The sequence below is a fragment of the Camarhynchus parvulus genome, chromosome 21, assembly GCF_901933205.1.
Source record: "Camarhynchus parvulus chromosome 21, STF_HiC, whole genome shotgun sequence".
NCBI classification, from domain to species: domain Eukaryota; kingdom Metazoa; phylum Chordata; class Aves; order Passeriformes; family Thraupidae; genus Camarhynchus; species Camarhynchus parvulus.
In genome coordinates this window covers 1253380-1268538 of record NC_044591.1, presented here as the reverse complement: position 1 = coordinate 1268538, position 15159 = coordinate 1253380, and the positions used below count along the sequence as shown (strand labels likewise).

Here is a 15159-nt window from a genome sequence, read left to right as displayed (position 1 = left end):
GTGGCAGAGCAGACAGAGCAGGCAGAGCAGAGACAGCTCCCCGGCACATCAATGGGGACGCAGAGCACAGGAGAGGGAGCGCAGGCACCGCACGGGGACAGCGAGAGCGGCGAGAGCCGAGCCGAGGCTGCCGGGGGCTCCCGGGGCCGCTGCGGAGCGCGGGGGAGGCTGGGCAGCCTCGCTGTGTCCCCACGGGAGTGTCCCTCTTTTGTGTCTCCATGGGGAGTGTCCCCTCGCTGTGTCCCCGTGGGGAGTGTCCCCTCTCTGTGTCCCCCGTTTGTCTTTTGTGTCCCCATGGCAGTGTCCCCTCTTTTGTGTCTCCATGGGGAGCGTCTCCTCCCTGCGTCCCCATCGCGACTGTCCCCCCTTGTGTCCCCATGGGGAGTGTCCCCTCTCTGTGTCTCCATGAGCAGTGTCCCCTCTGCGTCCCCATGGGCAGTGTCCCCACGGGGAGCGTCCCCTCGCTGTGTCGCCATGGGGAGTGTCCCTTCTCTGTGTCCTCATTGGGAGCGTCCCCATGGGCAGTGTCCCCATGAGGAGTGTCCCCCTTCTGTGTCCCCAAGGGCAGCGTCCCCTCGCTGTGTCCCCATGGGGAGTGTCCCTTCTCTGTGTCCTCATTGGGAGCATCCCCATGGGCAGTGTCCCCATGAGGAGTGTCCCCCTTCTGTGTCCCCAAGGGCAGTGTCCCCTCGCTGTGTCCCCATGAGCAGTGTCCCCTCGCTGTGTCCCCATGGGCAGCGTCCCCCCGTGTCCCTCCGAGGGTCAGCTGGAGGGCGGGGGTGGCTCCGCAGGGCCAGGGCAGCGCCCCAGGGCTGTCCCGAGCCGGGCAGGAGCGCGGGGAGAGCGGCGGGGACAGCGCGGTGTCACCTGTGACCCCCAACCCCCGGGGTTTGTGAATTCCCTCCCAAAACTCATCGGTTTGGCCTCTTTCCCCTCAATGCCGCGAACCGCTCCTTGTGATTTCCCAAAACAGCCCCTCCGCGGCTGGATTCCCTCTTTCCTTCTCCCAAATTCCCCGTGATTTCTCTAAACAGCCCCTCCATCTCTGCATTCCCTCTTTCCCCACAATCCCGCAAACCACTGATTTTCCTGTGCTTTTCCTTATGACTCCTCAAAACAACCCCTCCATGCCTGCATTCCCTCTTTCCTCAAAACGCCACAGCCGGGCTAGTTTCCCAAATTCCCGGTAATTTCCCAGAACAACCCCTCCATTCCCTCTTTCTCCCCGACCTCACCGCCAGCCCCGTGGTTTCCCTGGATGTGCCTGCCCGGGCTCCCCGCCCCGCGAGGCTCCCGATCACCCTTCAGGTGCTCATTCCCTGAAATCAGATCTCAATCCTCTCCAAACCGCACGGGGTTAAGGGCTGGAGCTGAGAGCGGCGAGCCAGGACCCCGCGCACCTTTGGTCCACTCGCCCCCAGCCCCGCCGGGGTTTGTGATCCCCAACTCCCGGCGTTTGTGATCCCCAACCCCGGGGTTTGTGATCCCCATCTCCCGGGGTTTGTGATCTCCATCTCCCGGGGTTTGTGATCCCCATCTCCCGGGGTTTGTGATCCCCAGCTCCCGGGATTTGTGATCTCCATCTCCTGGGGTTTGTGATCCCCATTTCCCGGGGTTTGTGATCTCCATCTCCCGGGGTTTGTGATCCCCATCTCCCGGGGTTTGTGATCCCCATCTCCCGGGGTTTGTGATCCCCATCTCCCGGGGTTTGTGATCTCCATCTCCCGGGGTTTGTGATCTCCATCTCCCGGGGTTTGTGATCTCCAACTCCCGGGGTTTGTGCTCTCCATCTCCCGGGGTTTGTGATCTCCATCTCCCGGAGTTTGTGATCCCCAACTCCCGGGGTTTGTGATCCCCATCCCCGCTGGGTTTGTGATCCCCATCCCCGCCCGGGATTTGTGATCCCCAGCCCTGCCCTAAACTGATCCCGGGCACGGCTGGAGGAGCAGCGGCGGCTTTGGGCAGCAGAGCCCCCGCAGCACCCAGAGATGTCCCCGCAAATCCCGCACCATGCTGGGGGGGACCCCGGCTTGGAACGGACCCCACACCCGGGAGTGCGTGGGGCCTTCCCTGCGGCTCCCGGAGCTCCTCCCTCTGCACCTCCCGGGGCACCAGCGGCTCCTGCCCGGCCCTGGCACCTCAAACTGGCCGAGCCCACCCTGCAGAGCCATTACCCGGCACCCCAAACTGGCTGAGCCCACATCACAGAGCCATTCCCTGGCACTCCAAACTCTCCGAGCCCACCCTGCAGAGCCATTCCCCGGCACCCCAAACTCTCCAAGCCCACCCTGCTCCTGCTGCACCCCTGGGGCACTGGGAGGGTCGCTCCGGACGCTCTGGAAGGTGACGCGGCCCCCAAACTCTCCTCCACCTCACACCAAAGCTCAGCCCAGCATCCTTTTGGGATTCATCTCATGCCATAAACCTCCCCTGAGGCTTTGGGACTGCACAGACTGATCCCCCGGGATGCTCCAGGGGTGGGCACAGCCCCCAGAGTCCTGCAGCCTCTCCAGCTGGGACAGGAGGGAACGGGAGTTTCTCTTTTCCTTAGCGCACACGGATGGGAAGCAAAGGGAAACCCAACCCCATCGAGTCCTGACCCTCTCGCACACCCCGGCAGAGCTGCGCACACGGAGGGGACTCGCGGTTCCCTCTCCATCCTCCCCGGGCTGGAATCTCGCCAGGAGAGCCCCGGGCCCGCCTGCGCTCCCCATCCCGGCTCCTCAGCCCTGCAATTCACCCCGCAGCCCTGAGAGGGGCAAACAGCTCGGGGCAGCCCGGGGCTGGACCCCGGCCCGCGGCAGAAGGCGCCGCCGTGGGTTTCTCCTGCTCTCCCCAGGCGGGGCACAGCTGGAGCACAGCTGGATGGAGCAGGCACAGCCGGAACGCGCACCCCGGCAATGCGGCGCGTGCCCCCGCCCCCAAATCCCGATTATCTCTTCCTTTCAGTGCATTCCTCGCTGTTGAGCGTCCCCTCTGCCTCGCTGTCCCCTCTCCGGGGCTGCCTTTGCCCCGATCCCGGCTCCGTCGGGCACGGAGAGAACGCCGGGCAGCGGCTGCGGCGTTAATTGCTGATGGCGTTAATTGCTGATGGCGTTAATTGCTAATGGCTCATTTTCCCTCCGTGCCCGGCCCGAGCTCCCTCAGTAATCAGCGCTCGGATCCTCCCGGCCGAGCCCCCGCTCCCTCCCCAGGAGCCGGAGGAGGGGAGGTAGAGGAATTCAGGGATTCAGGAATTCCCGTTCCACCCATCCCGCTCCGCCTGCCTCCGCCTGGGAACGGAGAGTTGAAGATTTTTGGGGACAAATTTCTCTGTCCCACCCATTAAATTCGACATTTGGGGGCTTTTCAGGCTCTTCCACACCTCCTCGCCCTTCTTCTTCCTGCTGCCATCGCTCTTGTTCTTCTCCTCAGGTTTCCCCCCAGTTTTCTTCTCCTATTTCTTCCTTTTTCCTCCCCAATTTGCGTCCTGCTGCTCCCTCAGCTTGCAGTGCCCTGCGGGCCGGTCCTGGGCCCACCAAAGGCAGCGCCAAATTCCCATGGGATTCCAGCCGCGGGAATCCATTCTTTGTTCCCAAATCCTTCCGTGTTCCCAACCTTTTCCTGTCCCAGTAAAACACTCAGGGAAAAACCTCCGGAGCGGGAATCCAAAATCCTTCGATTTTCCCATCAGTAACACACGCAGGGAACAATCTCTGGAGTGGGAATCCCAAATACTCCCGTGTTCCCAACATTTTCCTGTCTCAGTAAAACACTGAGGAAGAAACCTCCGGAATGGGAATCCCAAATATTTTCGTGTTCCAAACATTTTCCTTTCAGTAATACACGCAGGGAACAACCTCCGGAGTGGGAATCTCAAATCCTCCCGTGTTCCCAACATTTTCCTATCTCAGTAAAACGCTCAGGGAAAAACCTCTGGAGCGGGAATCCCAAATCCTCCCGTGTTCCCAACATTTTCCTATCTCAGTAAAACGCTCGGGGAAAAACCTCTGGAGCGGGAATCCCAAATCCTCCCGTGTTCCCAACATTTTCCTATCTCAGTAAAACGCTCGGGGAAAAACCTCTGGAGCGGGAATCCCAAATCCTTCCATTTTCCTGTCTCAGTAACACACACAGGGAGAAACCTCTGGAGTGGGAATCCCAAATCCTTCCGTGTTCCCAACATTTTCCTATCTCAGTAACACACACAGGGAGAAACCTCTGGAGTGGTAATCCCAAATCTTTTCGTGTTCCCAACGTTTTCCTTTCTCAGTAAAACGCTCAGGGAAAAACCTCTGGAGCGGGAATCCAAAATCCTTCAATTTTCCTCTCAGTAACACACACAGGGAACAACCTCCGGAGTGGGAATCCCAAATCTTCCCGTGTTCCCAACATTTTCCTTTCTCAGTAACACACACAGGGAGCAACCTCCGGAGTGGGAATCTCAAATCCTCCCGTGTTCCCAACATTTTCCTGTCTCAGAGGGAACAACCTCCGGAGTGGGAATCACACAGGGACAGGAGCACAGAATCGGGGTTAAGGGAATAAAATCCTGCCTTTTTTACTCCCGATGGGTTTCCAGCGGGATGGGAGCGCCCCAATCGATCGAGGGAACCCAGGGAAGCTCGGCGGGGAGAGCGGAGAGGCCCCTGGGCTGTGAATTCCCCCCTTCCCACCCTCCTCGGAGCCGGAGTCACCGGGAATCAGGCAAAGAAGGACGGATCTGTTTTCACACGGGAAGAATGTTCCCTTCTCCCCCGTTGCCGGTGCCGGCAGCAGAGGCGTTCAAACTGACAAGAGCAGATGGGCTTTGTTCGGTGAAACATATCCCCAAAAATGCCAGAAACCTTAGTGGAAAAGCGGGCATGTGCAGGTTAAAAGTTTAGGGAGACGAAACCGAGGTGGAGCCGCTTTTCCCAGAGGAGCCCGGAGCTGCCTGGTCCCGTTCCCGAATGCCGGCGGGGGAAGGAGGAGGAATTAGGAGGGAGGGAGAGAGGGAGGGAGGGTCTGGAGCTCCCCGGGGCAGTGGGAGGTGTCCCTGGATCAGCTCTAAGGCCCCTCCAGCCCAGAATTCTGTGACAATTTTGGGTCATTCCTCTGAGGTGACACCACTCCTTGCTCTCCTCGTGCTGAGTGGGCCGGGGCATCAAAACATTGCTTTGGGATCATTCCTCACTGGAAAAAAAAGCTTTTTTGGGCTAAGAACACCCCAGAAAACGAACTAAGTTGAGCTTGCAAACCATTCATTTCCCTCCTTGCAGGAGGAGCAGCAAAAGTAGCAGAAGGAAGGGAAGGAAAAGGGGGAAGGAAAAGGGGGAAGGAAAAGGGAGAAGGAAAAGGGAGAAGGAAAAGGGAGAAGGAAAAGGGGGAAGGAAAAGGGGGAAGGGAAAGGGGGAAGGGAAAGGGGGAAGGGAAAGGGGAAGGAAAAGGGAGAAGGAAAAGGGAGAAGGAAAAGGGGGAAGGGAAAGGGGGAAGGGAAAGGGGGAAGGGAAAGGGGGAAGGAAGGAAGGAAGGAAGGAAGGAAGGAAGGAAGGAAGGAAGGAAGGAAGGAAGGAAGGAAGGAAGGAAGGAAGGAAGGAAGGAAGGAAGGAAGGAAGGAAGGAAGGAAGGAAGGAAGGAAGGAAGGAAGGAAGGAAGGAAGGAAGGAAGGAAGGAAGGAAGGAAGGAAGGAAGGAAGGAAGGAAGGAAGGAAGGAAGGAAGGAAGGAAGGAAGGAAGGAAGGAAGGAAGGAAGGAAGGAAGGAAGGAAGGAAGGAAGGAAGGAAGGAGAAGGAGAGAGGGGAAGGGAAGGCCCCGGTGTGGGGGCACTGAGGGATGAGGCAGATCACGGCCCTACACCCGGCTAAGCCGGGAAATGAATCCTGATCCGGCCAAAACCCAGCCTGGAAAATTCGAGCGGGAGAAGGGTCTCCTTTCAGGGAAACGGGGAATCCTTAATGCTTCCTCCCTCAGCAACTGTAATGCCAGGATGTTCCCAATCTGCTTTGAGGGATGGAAAGATTAAGAATAATAAAAAAATTGCAATAAAATATGTGTGAACGAGGGGGTAATTGTGGACAAATGCAGCATTCAAATTCATTTTTCAGCTCTTTTACACACCATTTCAATCTTATTTTCTGCTTGTTAATGAGATCTTGTTGGTTGGGGTGGGCACGGCTGCCCAGTATCGCTCGGGTAATTGCACATAATTTTCTCTCTACCAGTGATTTGCATCAGATTTTTTTTTTCTAATTCTTTGCTATTTAAAACCCCTCCTCCTTTTCCCCCTTCCCCAAATCCCCCCGACCCCCCCAAATCTCATCCTCTCCTCCCCTTCTTTCTTCCCCTCCCCTTTCTCCTGGCCCAGCAAGACTCATTTTGAATGCTTATTACAGGCACAGTGTCTCCGACAGAAAAAAAAAAAAAAGGGAAAAAAAGGCACCAGACGGAGAAAGGGATTGGTGGCACTGAGGGAAGGGAGACAGAGCGGCCTCTCCAGAGCCAGGAGGATCCCTGGAAATCAGGGAAGGAATTTCCAGGAGATACATGGAAATCAGGGAAGGAATTCCCAGAGCCAGGAGGGATCCATGGAACTGAGGAAAAGAATTCCTAGAGCCTGGAGGGATCCCTGGAAATCAGGGAAAGGATTCCCAGAGGATCCTTGGAAATCAGGAAAGGAATTCCCAGAAGATCCATGGAACTGAGGGAAGGAATTCCCAGAGCCAGGAGGGATCCTTGGAAGTCAAGGAAGGAATTCCCAGAGGATCCATGGAAATCAGGGAAGGAATTCCCAGAGCCAGGAGGATCAATGGAACTGAGGAAAAGAATTCCTAGAGCCTGGAGGGATTCCTGGAAATCAGGGAAGGAGTTCCCAGAGCCAGAAGGGATCCTTGGAAATCAGGGAATGAGTTCCCAGAGGATCCATGGAAATCAGGGAAGGAATTCCCAGAAGATCCATGGAACTGAGAGAAGGAATTCCCAGAGCCAGGAGGGATCCTTGGAAATCAGGGAAGGAATTCCCAGAGCCAGGAGGGATCCATGGAACTGAGGAAAAGAATTCCTAGAGCCTGGAGGGATCCCTGGAAATCAGGGAAGGAATTCCCAGAAGATCCATGGAACTGAGGGAAGGAATTCCCAGAGCCAGAAGGGATCCTTGGAATCAGGGAAGGAGTTCCCAGAGAATCCATGGAAATCAGGGAAGGAATTCCCAGAGCCAGGAGATCCATGGAATTGAGGGAAAGAATTCCCAGAGCCAGGAGGGATCCCTGGAACTGAGGGAAGGAATTCCCAGAGAATCCCTGGAACTGAGGAAAGGAATTCCCAGAGAATCCATGGAAATCAGGGAAGGAATTCACAGAGCTGGGAGGATCTATGGAACTGAGGAAAGGAATTCCCAGAGAATCCATGGAAATCAGGGAAGGAATTCCCAGAGGATCCCTGGAAATCAGGGAAGGAATTCGCAGAGCCAGGAGGATCCAAAGCTGGGATTGGGAACGCCAAGAGGCTGGGAATGAATTCAGGGAGCACAAAGCCAAAGCCACTGCAAGCCCTGCGGAAATGAAAGCCGCCGCTCCGAGGAGGTGACCAAGCTTCTCTTGGAGCTCTGTGCCTCTGGAGTTGTGTCAATCCCTGCAGATCCCGCAGGGCTGCTGGGAGATCCCGAGCTCTCAGGAAGGACAAGGTCTGCAATTCCTGCCTTTTAACCCCGCTCTGAGCTGTTCCCCAGCCCCAGCTGCCCCAAGCTGACATTACCTGGCTCTGGGGGAGCCCTTGGAGCCCCCGAAGTGCTGCAGGGAATGGGCACATGGGTTTGGGGCTGGGACCGGAGCTCAAACAGCAGCAGGAGTTGTAGGAGGTGAAACAGGGCAGCAAAGCCTCTAAAACCCTCCGAAGCAAAACCTCAAAAGCAAATCATCTAAAACAAAACCTCAAAAACAAACTCTCCGAAACAAACTCCCCAAAACAACCCCTGGAAAACAACCCCTCTAAAACAAACCCTCTGAAACAAACCCCAAAAACAAACCCCCAGAACAAACCCTCTGAAAAAACCCTCTAAAACAAACCCCCAAAACAAACCCTCCAAAACAAACTCTCCAAAACATAAACCTCAAAAACAAACCCCCAAAACAAACCCTCGAAAACAAACCCCCCAAAGCAAACCCTCTAAAATAAAACCTCGAAACCAAACCCCCAAAACAACCCCCCAAAACAAATCCCCAAAACAACCCCCCAAAACAAACCCCCAAAACAAACTCTCTAAAACATAAACCTTAAAATCAAACCCCCAAAACAAACCCTGAAAAACAAACCCTGCAACAAAGCCCCCAAAGCAAACCCTCTAAAATAAAACCTTGAAACCAAACCCCCCAAAACAACCCCCACAAAACAAACCCTGAAAAACTAACCCTGCAACAAACCCTCCAAAAACCTACAGAGACCTTGAAAAGGCAGAAGAGACTGGAGATGAAAAGCAGAAGAAAATACAGAAAAAAAAATAATTCTGATTTCTTTGCTGTTTGAGGGGCTCTCCCAGCACCAGCCAAAGTGGCCCCGCTTTGGTCTAACACTCAGTTTAATTCCCAGTTTCTCCCCTCAGCACTCAGTGCAGCACACACAGCTCCTGAAGGGCTGGCAGATCCTGGCTGAGACAGAACTGGGCCTAAACCCGAGTTTAAGGCCACGCTGGATGGGGTTTGGAGCACCCTGGCCTAGTGGAAGGGGGTTGGGATCAGCAGAGCCCTAAGGTCCCTCCCAAGCCAAATTCCGTGGGATGATCCAAGACTGATCAGGATTTGTTTAAGATTTATGAGGAGTTTGTCCCAGACCTATCCCAGCTCAGGGAGGGGCAGTTCTATGGCCTAAGTGAAGCTGGGTCTGAGCTCCAGCGGGTGCAGGGTTTGAGGCCAGGCCTGGCTTGGGGTGTCTCAGGGCCTGGCCTCGGTCTCCTGGAGCTCATCAAGGATTCCCAAAGAACCGGGAATGATTCCTCTGGGATGGAAATTTGGGGATATTTGTGGCGTGTTTATGGGATCCCAGCCAGGCTGGGGACAGCTCTGGGTCGGCCTGGCTGGGCTGGGGACAGCACTGGGCCAGTTGAATTGAGCTGGGGACAGCTCTGGGTCAGCCCAGCTGAGCTGGGGTCAGCACAACCCCTGCTCCATCCCAACCCCTGCTCCATCCCAACCCCTGCTCCATCCCAACCCCTGCTCCATCCCAACCCCTGCTCCACAACCCCTGCTCCATCCCAATCCCTGCTCCATCCCAACCCCTGCTCCACCCCAACCCCTGCTCCATCCCAATCCTGCTCCATCCCAACCCCTGCTCCATCCCAATCCCTGCTCCATCCCAACCCCTGCTCCATCCAATCCTGCTCCACCCCAACCCTGCTCCATCCCAATCCCTGCTCCATCCCAACTCCTGCTCCATCCCAAACTCCTCCATCCCAACCCCTGCTCCATCCCAACCCCTGCTCCATCCCAACCCCTGCTCCACAATCCCTGCTCCATCCCAATCCCTGCTCCATCCCAACACCTGCTCCATCCCAATCCTGCTCCATCCCAACCCCTGCTCCATCCCAACTCCTGCTCCATCCCAAATCCCCATCCCTGCTCCATCCCAACCACTGCTCCATCCCAATCCCTGCTCCATCCCAGTCCCAGCCTGGATCACCCTGGGGTCTCTCCCCAAGGTCCTGGAAGGGGCAGGGCCTGAGCCCCCACTCTGGGCCCTGCTTTAATCCCATAGGATTCTCTCCTGGTCCCAGTTTGGGAAGGGGCAATTCCTGCCCAGAGTTTGGGATTTGGGATGGGAACGGTGCTGAGCACAGCCTGGTGGGTTGGGGTCACTGAGTCCTGTTCATCCCATCCTCACTCTGGGAATTTTTATTTCCCTCCTCAGGTCCTGCTCTGCCACTGGGGAGGGCCCCAAAGGGAAGGGGAGGGGGCAGAGCTGGGACAAAGGGACATTTCCCACCATGGAATGTCCCCATTCCCTGGGTACAAACTGGGACAGTTCCTGGAAAGGGGTCAGGAAGGGCAGGTCTGGCACTGGCCAACAACTGCAGTGAACAGCGGCTTGGGTTTCCCTTTTTAAAAAAAAATTATATTAGTATTAGCATTAGTATTGGTATTGGTGTTAGTATTATATAAATAAATATAGAAATATAATAATAAAATAAATAGATAAAAGAAATGAATATATCTAGATATTATTGCTATATTTATATATTAATATAAATAAATACATAAATATAACAGCAAAAAATAAATACATACAATAAAGTATTATTATTATAGTATTATATTATTATCATCATCATCATCCTCATCCCCACTGTATTTAGTTCATTATCAGTTGTTGAACTCCCCTTATCTCAACACACAAAGTTTTGCTTTGTTTCTCTTCCCATTCCAGAGCTGGAAGTGAGAAACGGGCGCTGGACAAGGAGCTGGGTCAGGCTTAATTTCCAGCTGGGCTTAACCCCTCACCAGCCCAGCCAAGTCAAGCTGGGCACCCCAAATCCTCATCTGGGAATGGGAATGCCACAGTGGGCACCCCAAATCCCTTGGGAATGGGAATGCCACAGTGGGCACCCCAAATCCCCATTTGGGAATGGGAGTGTCACAGTGGGCACCCCAAATCCTCATCTGGGAATGGGAATGCACCCCACAGTGGGCACCCCAAATCCCCATTTGGGAATGGGAACACCACAGTGGCCACCCCAAACCCTCTGGGAATGGGTTGTCTTTGGGCCCAATCCGTTGGGAATGCCACAGTGGCACCCCACATTTCTTTGGGAATGGGAATGCCACAGTAGCCACACTATATCCCCATTTTCTGTTTGGGATTGGGAACACCACAGTGGCCACTCCAACCCTCATTTTCTGTTTGGGAAAATCCCCATTTTCTCTTTTGGAACGGAGGCACTGCAGTGGCTGTCCCAAATCCCCATTTTCTCTTTGGGAATGGGGACACCACGGTGGCCATCCCAAATCCCCAGTTTTTTTCTCTTTGGGAACGGGGATGCCGATTCTCCTCCCAGACTCCAGCTGCCAGCACAGCCCGTGGATTCCAGCCAGGACACCCAATCCCGGGGTAACTGGATAGGGAGCAAAGCTGGGAACTCCTGGGCCCCTCTCCTTGTCTGAAGTGCCAAGAAATCCCCTCCTGCTGCTGCTGCTGCTGCCATGGGGGAAACGAGAAACCCGGCCAGAGACAAATCACCATCACCCTCAGCTCCCAGCGTGCGTTTTCCAACCTCCTGAACTCCCTCTTCATCATCTTCTGAACCCACTCTTTCCCACTCCATGAGCCCCCTCTTTCCAACCTCCTGAACCCCCTTTTTTTCCTCCTGAGTTCCCTCTTTCCCCCATCCTGAATCCCCTCTTTTCCCTCTCCTGAACCCTCTCTTTCCAATATCCTGAACCCCCTTTCTTCCTCCCTCCTGAACTCCCTCTTTCCCCCCTCCTGAGTTCCTTTTTCCCCCATCCTGAACCCCCTCTTTCCAACCTCCTGAATCCCCTCTTTTTCCCCTCCTGAGTTCCTTCTTTCCCCCTCCAGAATCCCCTCTTTCCCCAATCCTGAGCTCCCTTTTTCCCCCTCCCGAACTCCCTCTTTCTTTCCCCCTCCTGAACTCCGAAATTCTTTCCCCCCTCCTGAACCTGTTCTTTTCCATCTCCTGAACCCCCTCTTTCCCCACTCCTGAGCTCCCTTTATTCCCCCCCTCCTGAACCTCCTCTTTCTTTCCCCCCCTCCTGAATTCCCTCTTTCCCCCTCCTGAACTCCCAAATTCTTTCCCCCCTCCTGAACCTGTTCTTTCCCATCTCCTGAACCCCCTCTTTTCCCCCTCCTGAACCTCTTCTTTTCCCCTCCTGACCTCCCTCATTCCCCCCTCCAGAACTCCCTCTCTTCCATCTCCTGAGCTCCCTCATTCCCCCCTCCTGAACCCCCTCTTTCCAACCTCCTGAGCCCCCTCTTTCTTTCCCCCCTCCTGAACCCCCTCTTTCCCCAGTCCTGAATTCCCTCTTTCCCCCTCCTGAACTCCCAAATTCTTTCCCCCCTCCTGAACCTGTTCTTTCCCATCTCATGAACCCCCTCTTTTCCCCCTCCTGACCTCCCTCTTCCCCACTCCTGAACCCCTTCTCTTCCATCTCCTGAGCTCCCTCTTTCCCCCCTCCTGAACCCCCTCTTTTTCCTCTCCCGAGTTCCCTCTTTCTTTCCTACCTCCTGAATCCCCTCTTTCCCCCACTCCTGAGCTCCTTTCCCCCCTCCTGAACCCCCTCTTTTTCCTCTCCTGAGTTCCCTCTTTCTTTCCCCCCCCCCGAACCCCCTTTTTCAACCTCCTGAGTCCCCTCCTTCCTCCTCCTGAGCTCCCTTTTCCCCTCCTGAACCCCCTCTTTTTCTCTCCTGAACCCTCTCTTTCTTCCCCCCTCCTGAAGCCCCTCTTTTTTCTCTCCTGAGTTCCCTCTTTCTTTCCCACCTCCTGAATCCCCTTTCCCCACCTCCTGAGCTCCTTTTCCCCCTCCTGAACCCCCTCTTTCCACCCTCCTGAACCCCCTCTTTTTCCTCTCCTGAGTTCCCTCTTTCTTTCCCCCTCCCAAACCCCCTTTTCCAACCTCCTGAGTCCCCTCTTTCCTTCTCCTGAGCTCCCTTTTTCTCCTCCTGAACCCCCTCTTTTTCTCTCCTGAACCCCCTCTTTTTTCTCTCCTGAGTTCCCTCTTTCTCTCCCCCCTCCTGAACCCCCTCTTTCCCTCTGGCCGATCCCTCCCCCTGCAGAGAGGACCCTCGGGCAGCAGGGAGGGTGGAATTTTCCTCGGATTTCCTTGGAATGCCCCGGCAGAGCCGGATGGCGCTCGGCTTAACTCATAAATCACACACCCCATAAAGAGAACCCCCCAAAACTTCCCTATAAAAGGACAAACCCAGGAGTTCTTCGTCCTTCTGGGAGCATTTCTCATCTCCTTCCACTAGGAACAGCAGAGGGCTTGGAAAGGCAGGAATTTTTTGATCAGGGGATGTAAAGCGGTCGGGAAATAACCTGGGTTAGGCTCTCAGCGCACAAAGGGAACAGACGAATTTCCACACCGATATCTTGGCCCTCACATGATTAAAAGCTCTGGGAAAATGGGAATCTCCTCTTCCTGGGGGTGCAAAGCTCTCTTTTCTTCAGGCCTGCCAGATAAAGGATCCTCTCTTTCCCATACAAAGGGCTTATGGACTCAGGGATATCTGTCCCCAGCCTGAGCCTGGGGGCAGGGGAATTTGGGATTGGGATAAGCGCAGGAAAAGCCACGGTCTGGTCCTTTCAACGAGCCCCTGATTCTGCAGGACTGGGCAGGAGAGGATGAAGGGAAATGGAAATTGCAGGATGGCCTTCTCTGCGCCTGGGGCTCATCCCAGGCATCTCATCCCCGCCTTATTCCGTGGGGATAAATTGCACTTGGGATCATCTGAGTTAATCCTGGGCCCTGGCCCAGCTAACCCAGGCCTGCCTTTCAATGCCAGGCTGTATCCTCTGAGCCTGAGCCCAGTGCTCTCAGAAATCCCTTGTCAGAGGGATATCTGCCTATTCCCCCGCAAATGTCCCTGTTTGGAGCAATATCCAGCCCCGTGCCAGCCACATTTCAGTATTTTCCCATCCAGCCCTGTGCCAGCCACATTTCAGTATTTTCCCATCCAGCCCTGTGCCAGCCACATTTCAGTAGTTTCCCATCCAGCTTCATGCCAGTCAATATTTCAACATTTTCCCACCCAGCCCTGTTCCAGTCACATTTCAGTATTTTCCCATCCAGCCCCATCCCAGTCAATGTTTTAATATTTCCCATCCAGCCCCATGCCAGTCACATTTCAGTATTTTCCCATCCAGCCTTGTGCCAGTCAATATTTTCATATTTTCCCATCCAGCCCCATGCCAATCAATATTTCAGTATTTTCTCGTCCAGCCCTGTGCCATTCAATATTTCAGCATTTTCCCACCCAGCCCTGTGCCAGTCACATTTCAGTATTTTCCCATCCAGCTTCATACCAGTCAATATTTCAGTATTTTCCCATCCAGCTTTGTGCCAGTCAATATCTTAATATTTTCTCATCCAGCCCCATGACAGTCACATTTCAGTATTTTCCCGTTTTGCCTTGTGCCAGTCACATTTCAGTATTTTCCCATCCAGCCCCATGCCAGTCAATATTTTAATATTTTCCATCCAGCCCTGTGCCATTCAATATTTCAGCATTTTCTCATCCAGCCCTGTGCCAGTCACATTTCAGTATTTTCCCATCCAGCCCCATGCCAGTCAATATTTTCATATTTTCCCATCCAGCCTTGTGCCAGTCAATATTTTCATATTTTCCCATCCAGCCCCATGCCAATCAATACTTCAGTATTTTCTCATCCACCCCTGTGCCTTTCAATATTTCAGCATTTTCCCACTCTGCCCTGTGCCAGTCACAGTTTTCCCACTCAAAGCCAGAAGTGGGGTGTTTGAACCATTCCGGAGAAGCTGCAAAGTTTCCCTCTTTCACTCACACTCCGTGTTTGTTTCCACACTCAGGCTGCTGGAGCTTTACCTCCACACCCCCTGGTGTCCCTGTTTGTTGGACTCCAAACCTCTGCAGCTTTTCCATTCCAGGTGCCCACTTCGTTCCTCCTCCTCATCCCAAATTATTTTGGCTTCCCATCCTAAATAAACGGATCCCTCTGAAACAACTGCTGCCCTTCACACAACTCCATATCCCGCAAGTGACCGAGAGTGGAAAAAATGGGATTTGGTGTCCCTCAGGATAAGGACAAGTCCTGGCTGCTCATTTTTAGTCCCCCTTGATATCAAAGCTTGGAGACTGCTTTCCCCCTCCACAGCTCACCCACGCCCCGTGCAGGATTGTCTGCACGAGTTTCCCCAAATCAAACCCCAAATCTCCATCTCTGAGCTCAGCTCCGTGTCCAGCCAGACCTGGAGGAGCTCCAGGCTGTGCCTAAATCAGCCAGCCAGGAAGACCTGTGGAGTCCACCCTCAGGTGTGCTGTCCTGGGGCTCACAACCCAGCACCGGGTCCCCCTGCTCTGGGCTGGTTTTGGGGGTGCTCCAGGTGTTGGGGATCTGTTGCAGACATCTTTTTATGAAAAATCCTTTCCTTTGGATTTTTCCTCCTGAGAAGCTGAGAAGCCTCAGGAACAAAATGTAAACATTGGTTATCTGCTGCTGTGGAAT

General features: G+C 54.4%; 1 protein-coding gene across 4 annotated transcripts in view; it reads right to left on the bottom strand.

Moving 5' to 3' along the window:
- PAX7 (paired box 7) overlaps window positions 1–15159 on the bottom strand; it is a 145360-nt gene that overhangs the window by 41213 nt on the left and 88988 nt on the right. The gene's annotated exons all lie outside the window — the stretch shown is intronic.